Source organism: Giraffa tippelskirchi, chromosome 14 (assembly GCF_054371585.1).
Source record: "Giraffa tippelskirchi isolate mGirTip1 chromosome 14, T2T-mGirTip1v1.2.pri, whole genome shotgun sequence".
In the NCBI taxonomy this organism is placed as follows: Eukaryota; Metazoa; Chordata; class Mammalia; order Artiodactyla; family Giraffidae; genus Giraffa; species Giraffa tippelskirchi.
In genome coordinates, this window is record NC_137288.1 from 43,381,538 (window position 1) to 43,397,301 (window position 15,764).

The window sequence follows — 15,764 nt, forward strand, 5'->3', positions numbered from 1 at the left end:
TCTGAGCCTTCCTAACTGATGGTTAGTAAAGCTGATGAGAGAAAATTAGGGGAGACGCCCCATGGCAGGCAAGGCACAAATGTACGTTCTAACAGTGATCTTTAAGGAGCCTGCAATAAACTCCTAAAGAATCACTCAAATAGTGACTAATTAAGACTTTTTCTGAAAGCAGCCAAAAAAGTGACTTTAATACTTGGGATTTCAGGAGGGTAGAACACCTGGTATATGGTGGGGCCTCTTAAATCACGCTTGGTCTCTTCTAGCTCCAGAGAGTGGTGCCCCTAGACCCAGAGACCTTCACAGGTCTGAAGGCTATCGTAAGAAGCCAGGGCATGCGAGTCCTTAATGAAGATCAGTTCAGCACAATAAGCAGTAATCGTCATCAGGCCTTGCAAAAAGTGCTGAGCTACTTTTCCTACTACTTTCTTTTGATGATTCTGGAGGGTAGAGGGGAAAAGTCACAGATATGGGTTACCCCAACCCATAAATAACTGAAAGAATATGAAATGCAAATTCAAATTTGTTTCTTTTTATAACAACCCCACTTAAACAGCTCATTCAACTGTGTTTGCCAGTAAATGGAGTGGAATTGGAATTGACAGGAGGGGTTTCTCTTGAATAGCCAACTGAGATGCAGAAATGCTTTCTGGTGCAAAACAAAGAAATCAGCAAATGAAGGCAGTCATTCTGAGCTACCCCACTTCTTCCCTTCCTGATGAAGCACCTAATGAAATGTGAAGTGGTCCAGGAGCTGTAGGCAGAAGTATGCCTTAGTGTAATAATGGAGAGAGAGGTGTTTGCTATCAAAATGGGTACAGGCTTCTTGGTGAAGGTATAAAAGACTTCCAGGCATAAGCAAAGAGCAAGGCTCATGATCTGAGAACAAGAAAAAGAGCCTGAAGGGAAGGCATCTTTCGATTAATATCTCCTGAGATTTAAGAACAAGACAGTTCCAAATCAGGTATTAATAAAAGCAGATACAAATGTGATGGCATTTACAAATATTAACTGATGTTTCTCTCTCATTCTCCCTCGCTTTTATTCTCTCCTTTTCCTGTACTGCCTTACCTGATTAAGTCCTCTAGAGACATTGCCCAAAGGGAGGGATATGACAAGGTATAAAAGACAAAGAGGAAGTAGTACCTTTGGTTTCTAAAATCTGAGCCCTGGAAAGAACCCAGAAGATTTGGGATACAGATAGGATTTGGTAGAATGAGGTTTGAGGAGAGTTTTCTCTTGGGTTAGAGGAAGATTCCCTTGGATTGGGCAATGGAAGGGACTGCTTGGGGAAGGGAGGAGAGCAAAGACGGTGAAGCGTGCCGGAGGAAGGGCTGAGTGCCCTGCTGTTTGGACAGTTCCAGGGGAGGTGGTGAGACAGCCTGTCTTCAGAGACTATGCACAGCTTTGCAGAAGTTCCTGAGTCACAGAGTGATACCCAAAAAACAAGGGGTTCCTGTGCCCCAGCGAGTGCCATGGCATCTGGGGAGAGAGCCATTGGGCCCAAGGGGGGCACAAAAGAATAAAGAACTGCCACTTCATGGCTTCATGTGAGTGCTAAACATGCTAGCACTGTCTGAGGCCTCTTTAGAATTTAAAACACAACCCTGGGGGAGCAAGGTGGATTCTAAAATAAGTGAGACTGGATTTCTTGGAAGAAATGGAAGGATATGGTATCAATGTAGAAGTTGAGTTAATATTAAAAAAAAGTAAAGGGTTTGTAAAAATCGTTATAAACCACAATTTGTGCTTACCACAAGTAGGACCAGATCCAGGGTTTCTAAGCCTTTTGGGGAAGTTTATGGGAGGTTGATTTCCCCCTCAAATTAGAGGGTAACTATTTTGAGGCAAATGCCATGACCTGGGCAGGGAACTGGTGGGCAAAAATGAGGGAGACTCTTGGGAGTAACCGTGGAGGTTGAAGTGGATTGTGAAGAAATTGAGTTTAAGAGTGTCACAGAGTGCTTTAATCCCCAGGAACAGAGTCAGAAAAGGTAGCAGAGGGAAGCAGGAGAGGAGAGGTTGAGGTGGGTAGAAAACAGGAGGGTGCCTTAGTGGGATCCATAGAAGAGATTAAATTTCTGATATTCAGGAAAATCTTCTAGAAAGGGAAGGAGACTTGAACTTCACGGCTCCACCACAGTTCCTGACAGACCTGGTAGGGACGACAGATAAGTCCCATGGGACACTTGTGGGGCTTTTTTGAAAAGCAGGTGGAATTCCTCTTTCTTAAAGCTGGCCCAACACACAACACACAAACAGGCACACAGCTTACTGCAGGAGCCTGGGGCCCATGAGCTGGGGGAGACTCACTTGTCTGCAAAACATGCCCAGGCTTGGAAGTGCAACACTCTGAAGATAGTGCCAAGTATATGAGAAACACAAGTTCCCCTCTCTTTCCATTTCTCTTTCCATGAAAGTGAACTTTTCATGGTAGATGGTAGAGAACCACAGCTGATAATGACAAACCTAAAGTAGGGTTGGGGGGATCTTGGGAAAAGAAAGACAGATTCAGGTCTTGACTCTTGACTCTTCGCTTCTTGACTTAGGAGACTCGAGAATCAAGGGAGAATTGTTTCACCTCTGGCACCAGGCACCCTCCCAGATTTAACTGAGGAGGAAGAGAGCCAACAGAGCTGGGGAACCTGCCAGTCCCAAGACTTACCATCTTGAAGCCAAACTCTGACATGAAATAGTCTTAACCTGCGGCCAGACTCTCTCTGGTGAAGAGGGCTGTAAATGCAGAAGGAAGATAGTGAGGGTCTCCCAGGTTAAGTGACCCCCACTTAATTGAGACAAGAAATTTCCTCTGAAAAAGGGGTTGCCAACTCAAGCCTGAGATGTTTAGTGCCCGTATGACCATGGAGGTATGTTGCTGGAGAGAATTACTATTTCAAAAAACTAGTGTGGGACAGAGATCCAGTTTGCTGGGGGTACCTGGAGGAACTCTTGCAAGAATGCAAAGATTTAGTAGAACAACATAGTGAGAAAAGGTTCACACCAATGTTCATTTCTCTTTTTATCTTTCTCACTCTTGCAGGATCTCCCTCTTTGCCAGACTCTAGTCTTTGATTATTGTATTTCCAAAGTCTAAATCTGTGCTAAACCTTTAGGACAAAGTTCTCATAATAGAGAACTGATTAAGAATTTTCTCAAAGAGGGTCAGTAAAGGGATCTCTGGGCTGGTTATCAAGGAAGGGAGAGAGTAAAAGAGAGAAAGTCTGATTTTGGTGAAAAGGGGTTTCCTATGAAACTTGAAGGAAGAGAATGAACATTCCCCTAAATGTATTACACATTCTCTTGCATGTGAAAAGTGGTGCTGGCAGCAAGGACAAGTTTGGGCTTAATTTTTCAGGGTTATAACTGGACTCAACCTGGCAAGGCCAGTGTTTCTGTGCCCTTTCTGTTCTCGTTGTGTGGGCTTCCAGTTGATGTTCTGAAAGATCCCATTGCTTTTGGCTTTAGAATTTCAGAATTCCCTTATTGTTATACAGACTGGTTCTCTTTTGTTTTGTCCCACTTAGTTGCAAGGTTCAAAGCAGTTTCTGAGGGATGATGAAAAGTGCATGGGCTCCTTAACTCTTTCCACTTGCTTGAGAGGCTGTTTCTAGTATTCATCCCTCCAAAGAACAGTTACTGAGGCCCTTCACATGTACCTGGCACTTGTATGGTCCTAGAAATCAGATGGAAGTCCCCTCTCTGCCTGTCTTTCATAAAAACAGTAGTGAAAAGTGAGATCACAGACCACTGTGACAAGTGCTAGGATTAGATGTGTGCACTAGGGGCTTAAGGAAGGATGTGATTCAGCCTTTAGGGGCTGACAGGGGTGTCCCAGATTCCCAGTTGCTTTGAATTATTTTTAAGGAGGTGGTTTTTGCAAGAGAATCATAGAGACATTAGTGAGAGGGTGAATCAATCCCTAGAATTTTCTGTCACAGACTTCTTGTCCTTTGAAGTAATTAAATGTATTTATTGCTTAGACAGTGTTAGATTTTCTGCAGCTTTCAGCCAAATGCAATCCTGACTGATACAATACACATATATGCCAATTTTTGTACTAAAGCATGTTGAGAAAAAAGTTGAAATTTTATGTTGTTTTGACTGTAGTTACCATTCTTTTTTATTTGCATTGCAATTTATATAGGAAGAAAAAAAGCTGGTTTTCTCACTTTAGGAAGATTGGAACAGACTTTTCTTTTTTTCCCCCTCTCTTTCTCTCCTTCCTTCCCTTTCTCCTCCCTCCCTCTTCTTCCCTTCCTTTTCCCTCTCTTCCTATTTGAATTATTCGAAATGTCAGTAAATATCAGTGGGTTAAGTATTACATTGTCAAATTAACTTAAATTCATTTCTTATATAACAAACGAATAATGAATAAATAAAGTTTTCTATAACAAGCAAATAAGCATACATATTAATCTCAGTATTAAAGATTATATAATAATAAACTATTATTTATAAACTAGACCCTCACAGGAGAGCTTCTTGCAAATGACCTATCCAGGGTTCAATTTTATAATGAAAAGACAATGATTAAGCATTAAGATGATAAGAAAGAACCTTTACTCCAACCTGGGTAGCATTTTTAGTCTTAATTTCTTTGAGTTTTAAATATCCTGCAGTTTCTTCCTTATCTTTATCCGAGTTTTAAATATAAGTACCTGAGTTTTAAATATAATCATCTAAGTTTTAAATATAAGTATCTGAGTTTTAAATTTCCTGCAGTTTCTTCCTTATCTTTCTAAAAAATGTTACAGCCCTGCTCAGTGACTTGTTTTCTCAATTTTCTCTCAGTATTCCTGCTATGAAATGCTTGTGACTTCTGATTTTAACTTTAATTTTAATTAAAGTTAAGTTTAAGGATTGGGGCTTATAGTTTTTGAGTCTGCTGATAGTCATCATTTTCTCACTGATTTGAAAGGGGACTTATGTGCATTAAGGTGTTAGGGGCTTCCTGTGTAGCTCAGTTGGTAAAGAATCTGCCTGCCATGCTAGAGACCTGGGTTTGATTCCCGGGTTGGAAAGATCCCTAGGAGAAGGAAATGGCAACCCACTCCAGTATTCTTGCCTGGAGAATCCCATAGACAGAGGAGCCTGGGCAGGCTACAGTCCATGGGATAAAGATGTTCACCCTCTGTCATATATGTTGCATTTGCCTCTATGTATTATTTGTATTTTAACCTTACCATGATTTTTGCTTTAGAGAATATAAACCAGGTTTATAAAAATAGTTACACATATTTTCTTCTATTATTTTCATGGCTTTATGGATAACTTTTAAATATTTGATCCATCTGGAATTTATTTTGGTATAAAAAAGTTAGGAATACAGGCATATTTATTTGAGAAATAGCCAATCTTTTGTTTTAATAAAATTTACTGAGTTTATCTTTCTTTTCTGCTTTGAAATACCACCCTAACTCTACATTAAATTTCATACCTCCTTGATTCTATTTGTGGAATTTATTTTTGATTTCACTCATCTTTTTGTCTATGTAACCATGCCACTCTCATTTTAAAAATGACAGTGACTTTAAAGCTATTGCAATAATTGGTGTTTCAAGTTCTCACAAGGTATTTTACTTTTTAAGAATCGTCTTGGCTCTTCTTGCATTTTTATACTTTCAGATCGATTTTTAAAAATAGTACTTACTATCCTAGGCATTTTATTTGTTTGTTTGTTTTTTTTTCCTGTATTGATGTTTCAGGAAAACAAATTACAAATGTAACATATGCTTGCTATAACAAACCATACAGACAGGTGCAAAATATGCCTTGACAAGCTTCCTCTCTTCCTCTTCACTTTATTTTTTTGCCTCCACAGCATGTGAGATCTTAGTTCCCCAATCACAGATTGAATCCCTGCCCTCTACACGGAAAGGATGGAATCTTAACCACTGGACCACCAGGGAAGTCCCTCTTCCTCTTGAAAACAACATGGCCCAGAGACAACTCCTATTTCCCTGTGTTGAGCATCCATCCATTTGTACTTTCTCCCATTCCTATGTACAAACACATTTCATAAAGTGCCCTCAAAATATCGGTGCTATTTTGACTAGGATTTCCGAATAAATATTTGGAAAGACATATTTTCTTTCACATTTTTGGCTTTCAAATCATGTAATTACTTAGTATTTCAGTTTTTGAGAAAATATGTACGTTACTCATGTATGTCACAGACATTGCAAGGTATTTCTCAAAATGTGTCCTATAAAACACAGATCTGCAAGATAATTATGCAGGGAAAATGTTTCCTTGGGCGAATGAGTTTGGGAAATACTAGGTGGTATGTTTTCCTTTGACTATTTGTACTGTAAGGCAATGTATTAGAAACTCTTTAATCTTATAATAATGGTTTAACTTTGTCTGATTCAGTGTTTTCCAAACTTGTTTAGTCAAGGAAACTACTTTGACTATTGACAGGATATTCGGAGAACACAATTTGGGAAATGCTGAGTTACGTGGCTTTATCCAGCTATAAACTGGAAGTGGGGTAGTAAAGAACCTAGGAAAACTCCCAGGTTTTTGCTTTGATAAATGGATGGTTGGTATTGTCACTGACTGCGATTAAGAAGGGAAATAGAGGATCAGTTTTGGACGTATTGAGTTTGATGCCTCTGGGATATTCGAGTGGAGATGTTTAGTAAGCTAAGAATATACAGGTCTGGAACTCAGGTGAGAGGTCAGAGCTAGAGAGTGATGGGTTTGGAAGTTTGCTTCGGATTAAAGTGTGTTGTCAAAAAGACCCATTTTAAAATGCACATATATTACCTAGCAAGGGTAAGCATTAAATTATTAATACATATTATATTATCATATTAGCTTACTATCATTTTAAAGCAGAGATCGGGCCCCTGAAGGAATGGAAATCAGAGCTGGTGAATTTTGAGTGGAGGGTCAGCAAAGAAATAGTCTGAAGTGATTTCTAAACCTTTAGTATCTGGGGGCCTTTTTTTAAGGCTAAATTTTTTTTTCCCCAAATTTCCAACTGACCCACATATTTCTAATTTTAATATTTTTTGATTGACAAAATATGCCCTGACTGAAACTAGTATGAATTAGCTTTGAGAGGAATCAGTATGAATTTAGTAAGAGGTGTATTTCTTCAGTTTACTGACTGTGGCAGTGTGCATGTAGATTTCTGATATTCCGGTTACTCCTGTGTTTCCAGACTAAGATGAATTTCAGAACCCTGACTTTCAGTTTGGGGCAAATACTGAGTTCTCCCACTTACTCAGGCTCATATCAAGCTCAAATGAGAAGCTGAGGATAAGGAAGATGCTACTATAATTTTTAGGTCAGTCATCTGATATCTTTTCGGCCTGGGTCTGTTTTAACCAATACTGAGCTCTTGTCTGTCTTTCCCATAACTAACTAGGGGACCTCAGTGAAACCCTACTGCCTCCCTTGCCTTAACTATTGAAATGGGATAATAGCAATAACTTTACTCACCTCCCAGGGTCCTTGTGCAGAAGTCAGTAAGATAAATAATTGTGAAAGTGAGTGGGAAGGTTAAAAGTGCTCTTAAAAGTGAGGTATTTTCATGGCTGCATTTTAATATGGCTCACCACTAGGTATCCTGAAGGGAGCAATTCCCTGCGAGCGGGTTTAATCATCTGGGCTCACCATAGGGTGGACTCCATTTAACCCGTGTGTTCTAGCTGATTAGGTTATTGTGTGGAGATGGCGGGAATTTCAGGCTCTACTCCCATCTTTTTCCTTTTGATATAATTTTAATGAGATTTCTCCCCCATTCTTTTATTGTATGGCAGGCTACTGCTAGAATAAATACAAAGAAGTTTTTAAAAATGCAGAAAACAGGAGGGCTGGGGAGAGGGAAAAATGCAGGGGGTGAGGCAGGGGATGAGGGTGGGAGGCTGTTCTCAGATCTGCACGGGTCTCCTGATGACTTTAGAATTCCTGGGGGCACTTCCTTATGTGCCAGGCACTCTGAAAGATAAGAGGGGAAACCCAGCTAAGGCCGCTGAGAGAAATGTCTTTTTTAATCGTTTAAAGAGTGACACATTCCTTCCAAGAAGCTTCATCACCAGGCACAAGAATCCAATCCTTTTCTTTGTATTGTACAAGCAAAACCAGCCTAGCCCAGAATCTTTGCACACAATGGCCTCTAGTGTGTTTCTTCTCTGAATGGGCAGTTTTGCGGAAAGAACAAATTTTTTTTTTCACTGAACCAATCCAGGTAATACTTAAAAGCCATTTATCCTGAGTTGAGGTAGTCATTTTTTGTTAAATGAGTCTCCTCCATTGAATACTAGGAACTGTCACTGACCATGGTGTCACTAACGAGCAAGTCATTTCATCCCTAGGGCCTCATTCATTTTCTTCTCCTGGGAAGAAGAAGACGTATACACACACACACACACACACACACACACACACATACACGCACACACGTCTTTGTGTTGAGGTGGGGAGCAAGAGCAGGGAAAGTATTTGATATATGCCAGGTACACTTCAAGATGGAACACTGTGATCAATTAATCTAATAACCCCAGTAGGTATGTGTTCTCCCATTTCACAGACAAGATGCAGAGAGATGGAAGAACTTTTAAAGGTCAAATCTAGAGTAGTTAGGCTAGAATTTGAACACATGTCTGATTCTGGGACAAACTCTTCCCACTGTACTAAATTGTCTTTGATTTGATTCAGGCAAAAAGAAGTTTATACTCATTCTTCAGCTCTGGAGTGGCTGCCTGGAGGTGGGTACCCAGGAAAGAGCACTGTGAATCAGTCTCATTTATTTGAGGCAGTAAAAAGGATGGGGGAGTGGGTCACATAAGCCATGTATCTGCCTAGCTTTGTTTGTAAGATCTTCTTCGCTAAGCTTTTCAACTTCAATGTCTCATGGTTTTCTTTGGCTGAGTCCTGAGTCTCTGAAAGAAGGAAGGGAGGAAATGAAGCATTTATGGAGCACAGAGAGGACTCCCTCCTGGCCTGAACATCCAAGACTTGAAGAAGAAATCATAATTAACCTAGAGAATTCCCTCAATGTTTCATAAATTCTCTCATCACTAATTTTTTCCAATGACTTATTTCTATGCTGCATTCTTTTTGGGGGGGCCAGAAAATTCTGGGAATGAAGCAGAGTTCCTTTCGTTAAAGGATGAGAGTCTGTCCCTGGGATAAGGTACCATCTTTTCTGGCATTAGGAATTAGAGCCTCTATGAAGACAGCCTTTGACTATATCAATGCCAAGAATAGCATGGAGTCTCTATGTGGCCAAAGGAGCGGGCAAATCTGCCACTGTATATGTCACCATGACACAAGGGGACACACTCTGGCTTGGGAGAGCCATAGCAATTAGGACCCATAGTGGGGGTGGTGGTGTGGAAACTATGTTTGAAGCAGTCATTCTGTTTTTCTTACTACTAGGGGACAATTTTAGGACAGACATTCCTTATTGTAATTTGACTACCTCTGCTGTGCCAATTTTACTCACTATTCACTTAGAACATTTTATAGCTGCCAGCACTGGAACTTGCTCATCTGCTTATATCCTCTTGAGGTGTCTGGGGACAAAGAATCCCATTCCCTTGGTTCCAAGCTCTAGAGCAGTGGTTCTCAGTCCTGACTGTACATTAGACTCCCCTGAGGGGTTATTAAAAATATTGTTGGCTGGGCCCCATCCTATGAGAATCTGACTTAATTGGTGTGGGTGGGACCATCACATTGATATTTTTCAACAGCTCCCCAAATGAGCCTAATGAACAACCAAAACTTGGAACTGCTGTTCTGGATTGTTGATTCATTCTACATAACCTGTCAGCTGGAGTCTCTGTGGCTTCTGAAGCCGTGCAAGTACATTGGTGCCTTTGTGTGAATGAGAAAAAAGGTCCCCTTGCCTGGACATGTTAGAAAAATATGCTACGTCTTCTGAATTGACAAGCTCCATGGGCTCCATGGACACATAGCCTGGTGAGGAGAATACAGTCTTCACAGCTCTGTAGGTTAGTCCTGGTGGCCTCTAGCCTTAGATTCCTCTTCAAGTTTCCTGATTTGGCAGAGTTCCTCTTCTAAGGGTCTCTCCTGGGTCTTGACCTAGTGCAGATCTCATCTGTTAAAGAAAAAGAGAAGGAACACTTTTAAAATGGCAGTTTGAAGAGCTCAACTGATTCCCTCAGCTGTGCAACTCTAACCCATGAAACATGTAAGAAGCAACCATTTGAAGTTTCTGGAAGTTTTCTTAAGGGCACACAGCAAATGGAAAAACATTTATTTGAGAAAATCTGCTAAATTGCTGTATAGTCCATATAGTCAAAGTTATGGTTTTTCCAGTAGTCATGTACTGATGTCAGAGTTAGAACATAAAGAAGACTGAGCACCAAAGAATTGATGCTTTTGAATTGTGGTGCTGGAGAAGACTCTTGAGAGTCCCTTGTACTGCTAGAACAAACTAATCAATCCTAAAGGAAATCAACCCTAAAATTCATTGGAAGGACTGTTGCTGAAGCTCTAATACTTTGGTTCCCTGATGCGAAGAGCTGATTCATTGAAAAAGACCCTGATACTGGGAAAGGTTAAAGGCAAAAGGAGAAGAGCGTGGCAGACAATGAGATGGTTAGATAACATCACCAACTTAATGGACATGAATTTGAGCAAACGCAGGGAGATAGTGAAGAACAGGGGAGGCTGGCGTGCTGCAGTCCATGGGGTTGCAAAGAGTAAGATGACTTAGCGACTGAACAACAACAACTAAAGTGCTGTTAAGAACAATGAATCTGTGTCACATGAGCCATGGGCCATCCCTCCCCTCCCAGCTCTGTGTGATGGAAGTTCTACTTCAGGCAGGAGTAGCCAACAAGAAGGGCTTCCACTTCCCCCAGACCCCTGTCCTTGTCCTAACTCAAGTGCTGTGGCACAAAGGTTTTGCCAGCAAGAGATAAGCTGTAAGAACAGAGAGCTCCATAGTTTTCCCTAAGGGCACTGATTTTATTTGAAATAGAGTGTGGTAAACCTAAGAATACTATAAAAAAACAGTGGGGATTCAGGACTTCCCTGGTGGTTCAGTGGTTAGGACTGGGTGCTTTCACCGTTCGGGCCCCAGGTTTGATCCCTGGTTGGAGAACCAACATCCCACAAACCATGCAGCATGGCCCAAAAGCAAACAACAAAAAGCAGTGAAGATTTTGATAGTAAATAATTATGAAGAAATTAGAATGCTATGATAGCAACAAGTTAAACTGTAGAGCAGCTGGAAGTGTAACTGAAAGAGTAAAAAAAGAGACAGCTAAGAAGAGCCCTCCTGGGATTGGAACAAGCTTCAAAGGCTGGCCTCAAGAATTGTCCTTGCAAAGAGGTCTGAATTTAATTGGATTGGGCTGTGGAGAAATTTGTGACATAGGGTATTGTTTAAAATAATAGAAAAATCAGCTAGCAATTTGTGGAGGCTAAGATCTGGATATGATTCCAACAGAGGCAGATAAACAGGAAGCTAAAAAAGAGACCAAGGAAGGAGACAATCAAAGAGAGTCCTGGTAAAACAACTGCCATTTCAGGGTGATTGTAAGCATATCTGCCACTGTAACTACTGAGGAGGAGTGACATTAGAGGCTGCACACTGGGGGGGGGGGGGGGGAATAGACTTCATAGCAATAATCTAGTCAAATCACTAAACAAATAAGCAGACAACAATAAACAAGACCCGAAGAGGTGTTGGTGAAGAATCAGTATGCAGAGCTGCTACAATCTATTATTTGAAATGTCCAGTTTTCAAAGAAAAATAATGAAACATGCAAAGAAACAGGCAGATGTGATTCATTATGCAGGAGAAAAGAGCAGGCACCTGAAAGCCTTTAAGAGAACCCAGATGTTGGACTTAGCAAAGATCTTGAATCAACTGTTGTAAATATGTTTAAAGAATTAAAGAAAATGGTGCTTAAAGAAGTAATGGAATGTATGATGATGAGACCTTATACAATAGGAAATTTCAATAGAAATATAAATTATATAAAAAGAACTAAATGGAAATTCTGGAGTTGAAAGTACAATCAGTTCAGTTGCTCAGTTGTGTCCGACTCTTTGCAACTCCATGAACCACAGCACGCCAGGCCTCCCTGTCCATCACCAACTCCCAAAGTTTACCCAAACTCATGTCCATTGAGTCGGTGATGCCATCTAACCATCTCATCCTCTGTCGTTCCCTTCTCTTCCTGCCTTCAATCTTTCCCAACATCGGGGTCTTTTCCAATGAGTCAGCTCTTTGCATTAGGTGGCCAAAATTTGGAGTTTCAGCTCCAGCATCAGTCCTTCCAATGAATATTCAGGACTGATTTCCTTTAGGATGGACTGGTTGGATCTCCTTGCAGTCCAAGGGACTCTCAAGAGTCTTCTCCAACACCACAGTTCAAAAGCATCAATTCTTTGGTGCTCAGCTTTCTTTATAGTCCAACTCTCACATCCATACATGACCACTGGAAAAACCATAGCCTTGACTAGATGGACCTTTGTTGACAAAGTAATGTCTCTGCTTTTTAATATGCTGTCTAGGTTGGTCATAACTTTCCTTCCAAGGAGTAAGTGTCTTTTAATTTCATGGCTGCAGTCACCATCTGCAGTGATTTGGAAGCCCAAAAAAATAAAGTCAGCCACTGTTTCCACTGTTTCCCCGTCTATTTGCCATGAAGTGATGGGACCGGATGCCATGATCTTAGTTTTCTGAATGTTGAGCTTTAAGCCAGCTTTTTCCCTCTCCTCTTTCACTTTCATCAAGTGGCTCTTTAGTTCTTCTTCACTTTCTGCCATAAGGGAAAGTACAATAACTAAAATGAAAATTTCACCAATGGGTACTCTGCTGTAGATTTGAGGTGGAAGATGAAAGATCAGTGAACTTGAAGACACTGATAGAGATTATACAATCTGAAGAACAGAGAACATATAATAATGAACTGAACTTCAGAGAAATGTGGACAACATTAAGTACACTACTATATACAAAATGGGAAATACTAGAAGGAGAGGCAAAGACAAAGGAACAGGAAGCATATTCATAGAAGCTCAGTTGGTAAAGAATTAGCCTGCAATGCAGGAGACCTGGATTTGATCCCTGGGTCGGGAAGATCCCCTGAAGAAGGAAATGGCAACCCACTGCAGTGTTTTTGCCTGGAAAATCCCATGGCCAGAGGAGCCTGGTGGGCTACAGCCCATGGGGTCACAAGAGCCAGACACGACTTAGTTACTTAGACTCTAGAAGGAGAGGAAAAGACAAAGGAACAGGAAACATATTCAATAGAATAATGGCTTTAACTTTTCCAAATTTGATGAAAAAGACCATCATCTTAGGCAGGTAAAGCTGAGAGTTTTATTACCTGATCTGGAGATTCCCTTAGGCAAGAAAGCCAAGAGTAATTGAACTTACCCAACACAGTGGCAGTTTTCATGAGTAAGCACTTCTCAAGTTTTCTTCTATCTGGTCATTTTCCAGTGGCCTGAGATGGTTGTTTTTGATAAGGTTGTCCAGTTATATACTTATTTCTGTGGCAGTGGCTCTCCCGATCTTCTCACCCTGCTGTTTGTGGAAGGTGAGTCTTGGGACACTTGCCTCTGGAACCCAGTCATCATGCTGTAAAGAAACACAGGGGCTGTTTGGAGATGCTGTGTGTGGGTGCTCTGGCCAACAGCCCCAACTGGGATCTCAGATGACAGGCGTGAGGGAGGGCTTGCCTTTCTTTCTCTGGATCTGGCCCCAGCTGCTGTCACTCCCAGCACTGAGTCTTCCCAGCTGAGTTCCCGGACCCTGTGGAGCAGAGACGAGATACCTCTGCTGTACCTTTTCCAAACCCCTGATCCACTGAACTGGGAATATAATAAAATGATCTGCTTTCCCACTAACTCAGAGTTGATTGTTATGCGGCAGTGGGTAATTTGAGTAGCTTAGTGTGGCGATTGGAATACTTTTCATAAAATAGTGGGCATCTGAGGACGGAACTGCAGCCTCCTTTGCCAACGTCATTTAATAAGGAAATCAGATTCTGTTTGCATGTTTTACTGACAGCATTGTATTAGATACAGAATCTGCTTGTTTTCTTTGAGAGTTATATTTCCACTCTGAATGTTTGATTCATAACACAAATCTGAATTGTTCTTAGTACTACTGAAAACTCCAAAGGAAAAAAAAAAACATGTTTTTAATTATTTATAAAACATCTCTATTTTGCTGGGAAGGATTACTCCCAAATTCAAGTCTGATTTTTGCCCCATAAGACGTGTACTGGAGAAAGTACTGGGCTGGGAAACCAGGAAACCTGGACTGGAGTCTGGACCAGTGACCTGGACCACGTGACACCAATTCCAGAAGGCTCAGTATTGTACTAGAAAACAAAAGATTTTGACTGGACAGTTTTAAGAATCCTTCCAGTGTCAACATTTAGGATTAGCTCTAAAGACCTGGCAACTTCTTAAATATTTCTTCCTTTTGGACAGAGCTTGGCACTATCTTCCAAAATTTAATACTGGCACATCCTCCAGCACAGGAGTTTCACTTTTGGATATCTAGTCAATGGAAACACTTGTATTTGTTCACAAGATAGTTCAAGGTATTCATTATAGTGTCATTTATGACAAGAAAATGTTTAGAAACAGCCTTAATAGGGAAATGACTCAAGAAATAGTGATACAGCCTGTTGTTCAACACTGTGTAACAATTAAAATGGACAGAAGTTCATGACATTGTATAGGAGGCAGTGGTCAAGACCATCCCCAAGAAAAAGAAATGCAAAAAGGCAAAACAGTTGTCTGAGGAGGCCTTGCAAATAGCTGAGAAAAGAAGAAAAGCTAAAGGCAAAGGAGAAAAGGAAAGATATACCCATTTGAATGCAGAGTTCCAAAGAATAGCAAGGAGAGATAAGAAAGCTTTCCTCAGTGATCAATGCAAAGAAATAGAGGAAAACAATAGAATGGGAAAGACTAGCGATCTCTTCAAGAAAATTAGAGATACCAAGGGGACATTTTACGCAAAGATGGGCACAATAAAGGACAAATGGTATGGACCTAACAGAAGCAGAAGAGATTAAGAAGAGGTGACAAGAATACACAGAAGAACTATACAAAAAAGATCTTCACGACCCAGATAATCACGATGGTGTGATCACTCACCTAGAGCTAGACATCCTGAAGTGCGAAGTGGGCCTTAGGAAGCATCACTATGAACAAAGCTAGTGAGATGATGGAATTCCAGTTGAGCTATTTCAAATGCTGTACTCAATATGCCAGAAAATTTGGAAAACTCAGCAGTGGCCACAGGACTGGAAAAGGTCAGTTTCCATTCCAATCCCAAAGAAAGGCAATGCCAAAGAATGTTCAAACTACGACATAATTACATTCATCTCACATGCTAGCAAAGTAATGCTCAAAATTCTCCAAGCCAGGCTTAAACAGTACGTGAACCGTGAACTTCCGATGTTCAAGCTGGATTTAGAAAAGTCAGAAGAACCAGAGATCAAATTGCCAACATCCGTTGGATCATCAAAAAAGCAAGAGAATACTAGAAAAACATCTACTTCTGCTTTATTGATTATGCCAAAGCCTTTGACTGTGTAGATCACAACAAACTTGAAATTTCTTCAAGAGATGGGTATACCAAACCACCTTACCTGTCTCCTGAGAAATCTGTATGCAGGTCAAGAAGCAACAGTTAGAACCAGACATGGAACAACAGACTGGTTCCAAATTGAGAAAGGAGTACGTGAAGGCTGTATACTGTCACCCTGCTTGTTAAAGTTATATGCAGAGTACATCTTGAGAAATGCTGGGCT

At 40.8% G+C, this 15,764-nt stretch overlaps 1 protein-coding gene across 1 annotated transcript in view; it reads left to right on the plus strand.

Moving 5' to 3' along the window:
- The window catches only part of ZNF521 (zinc finger protein 521), an 865,909-nt gene that overhangs the window by 35,929 nt on the left and 814,216 nt on the right, over positions 1 to 15,764 (plus strand). The gene's annotated exons all lie outside the window — the stretch shown is intronic.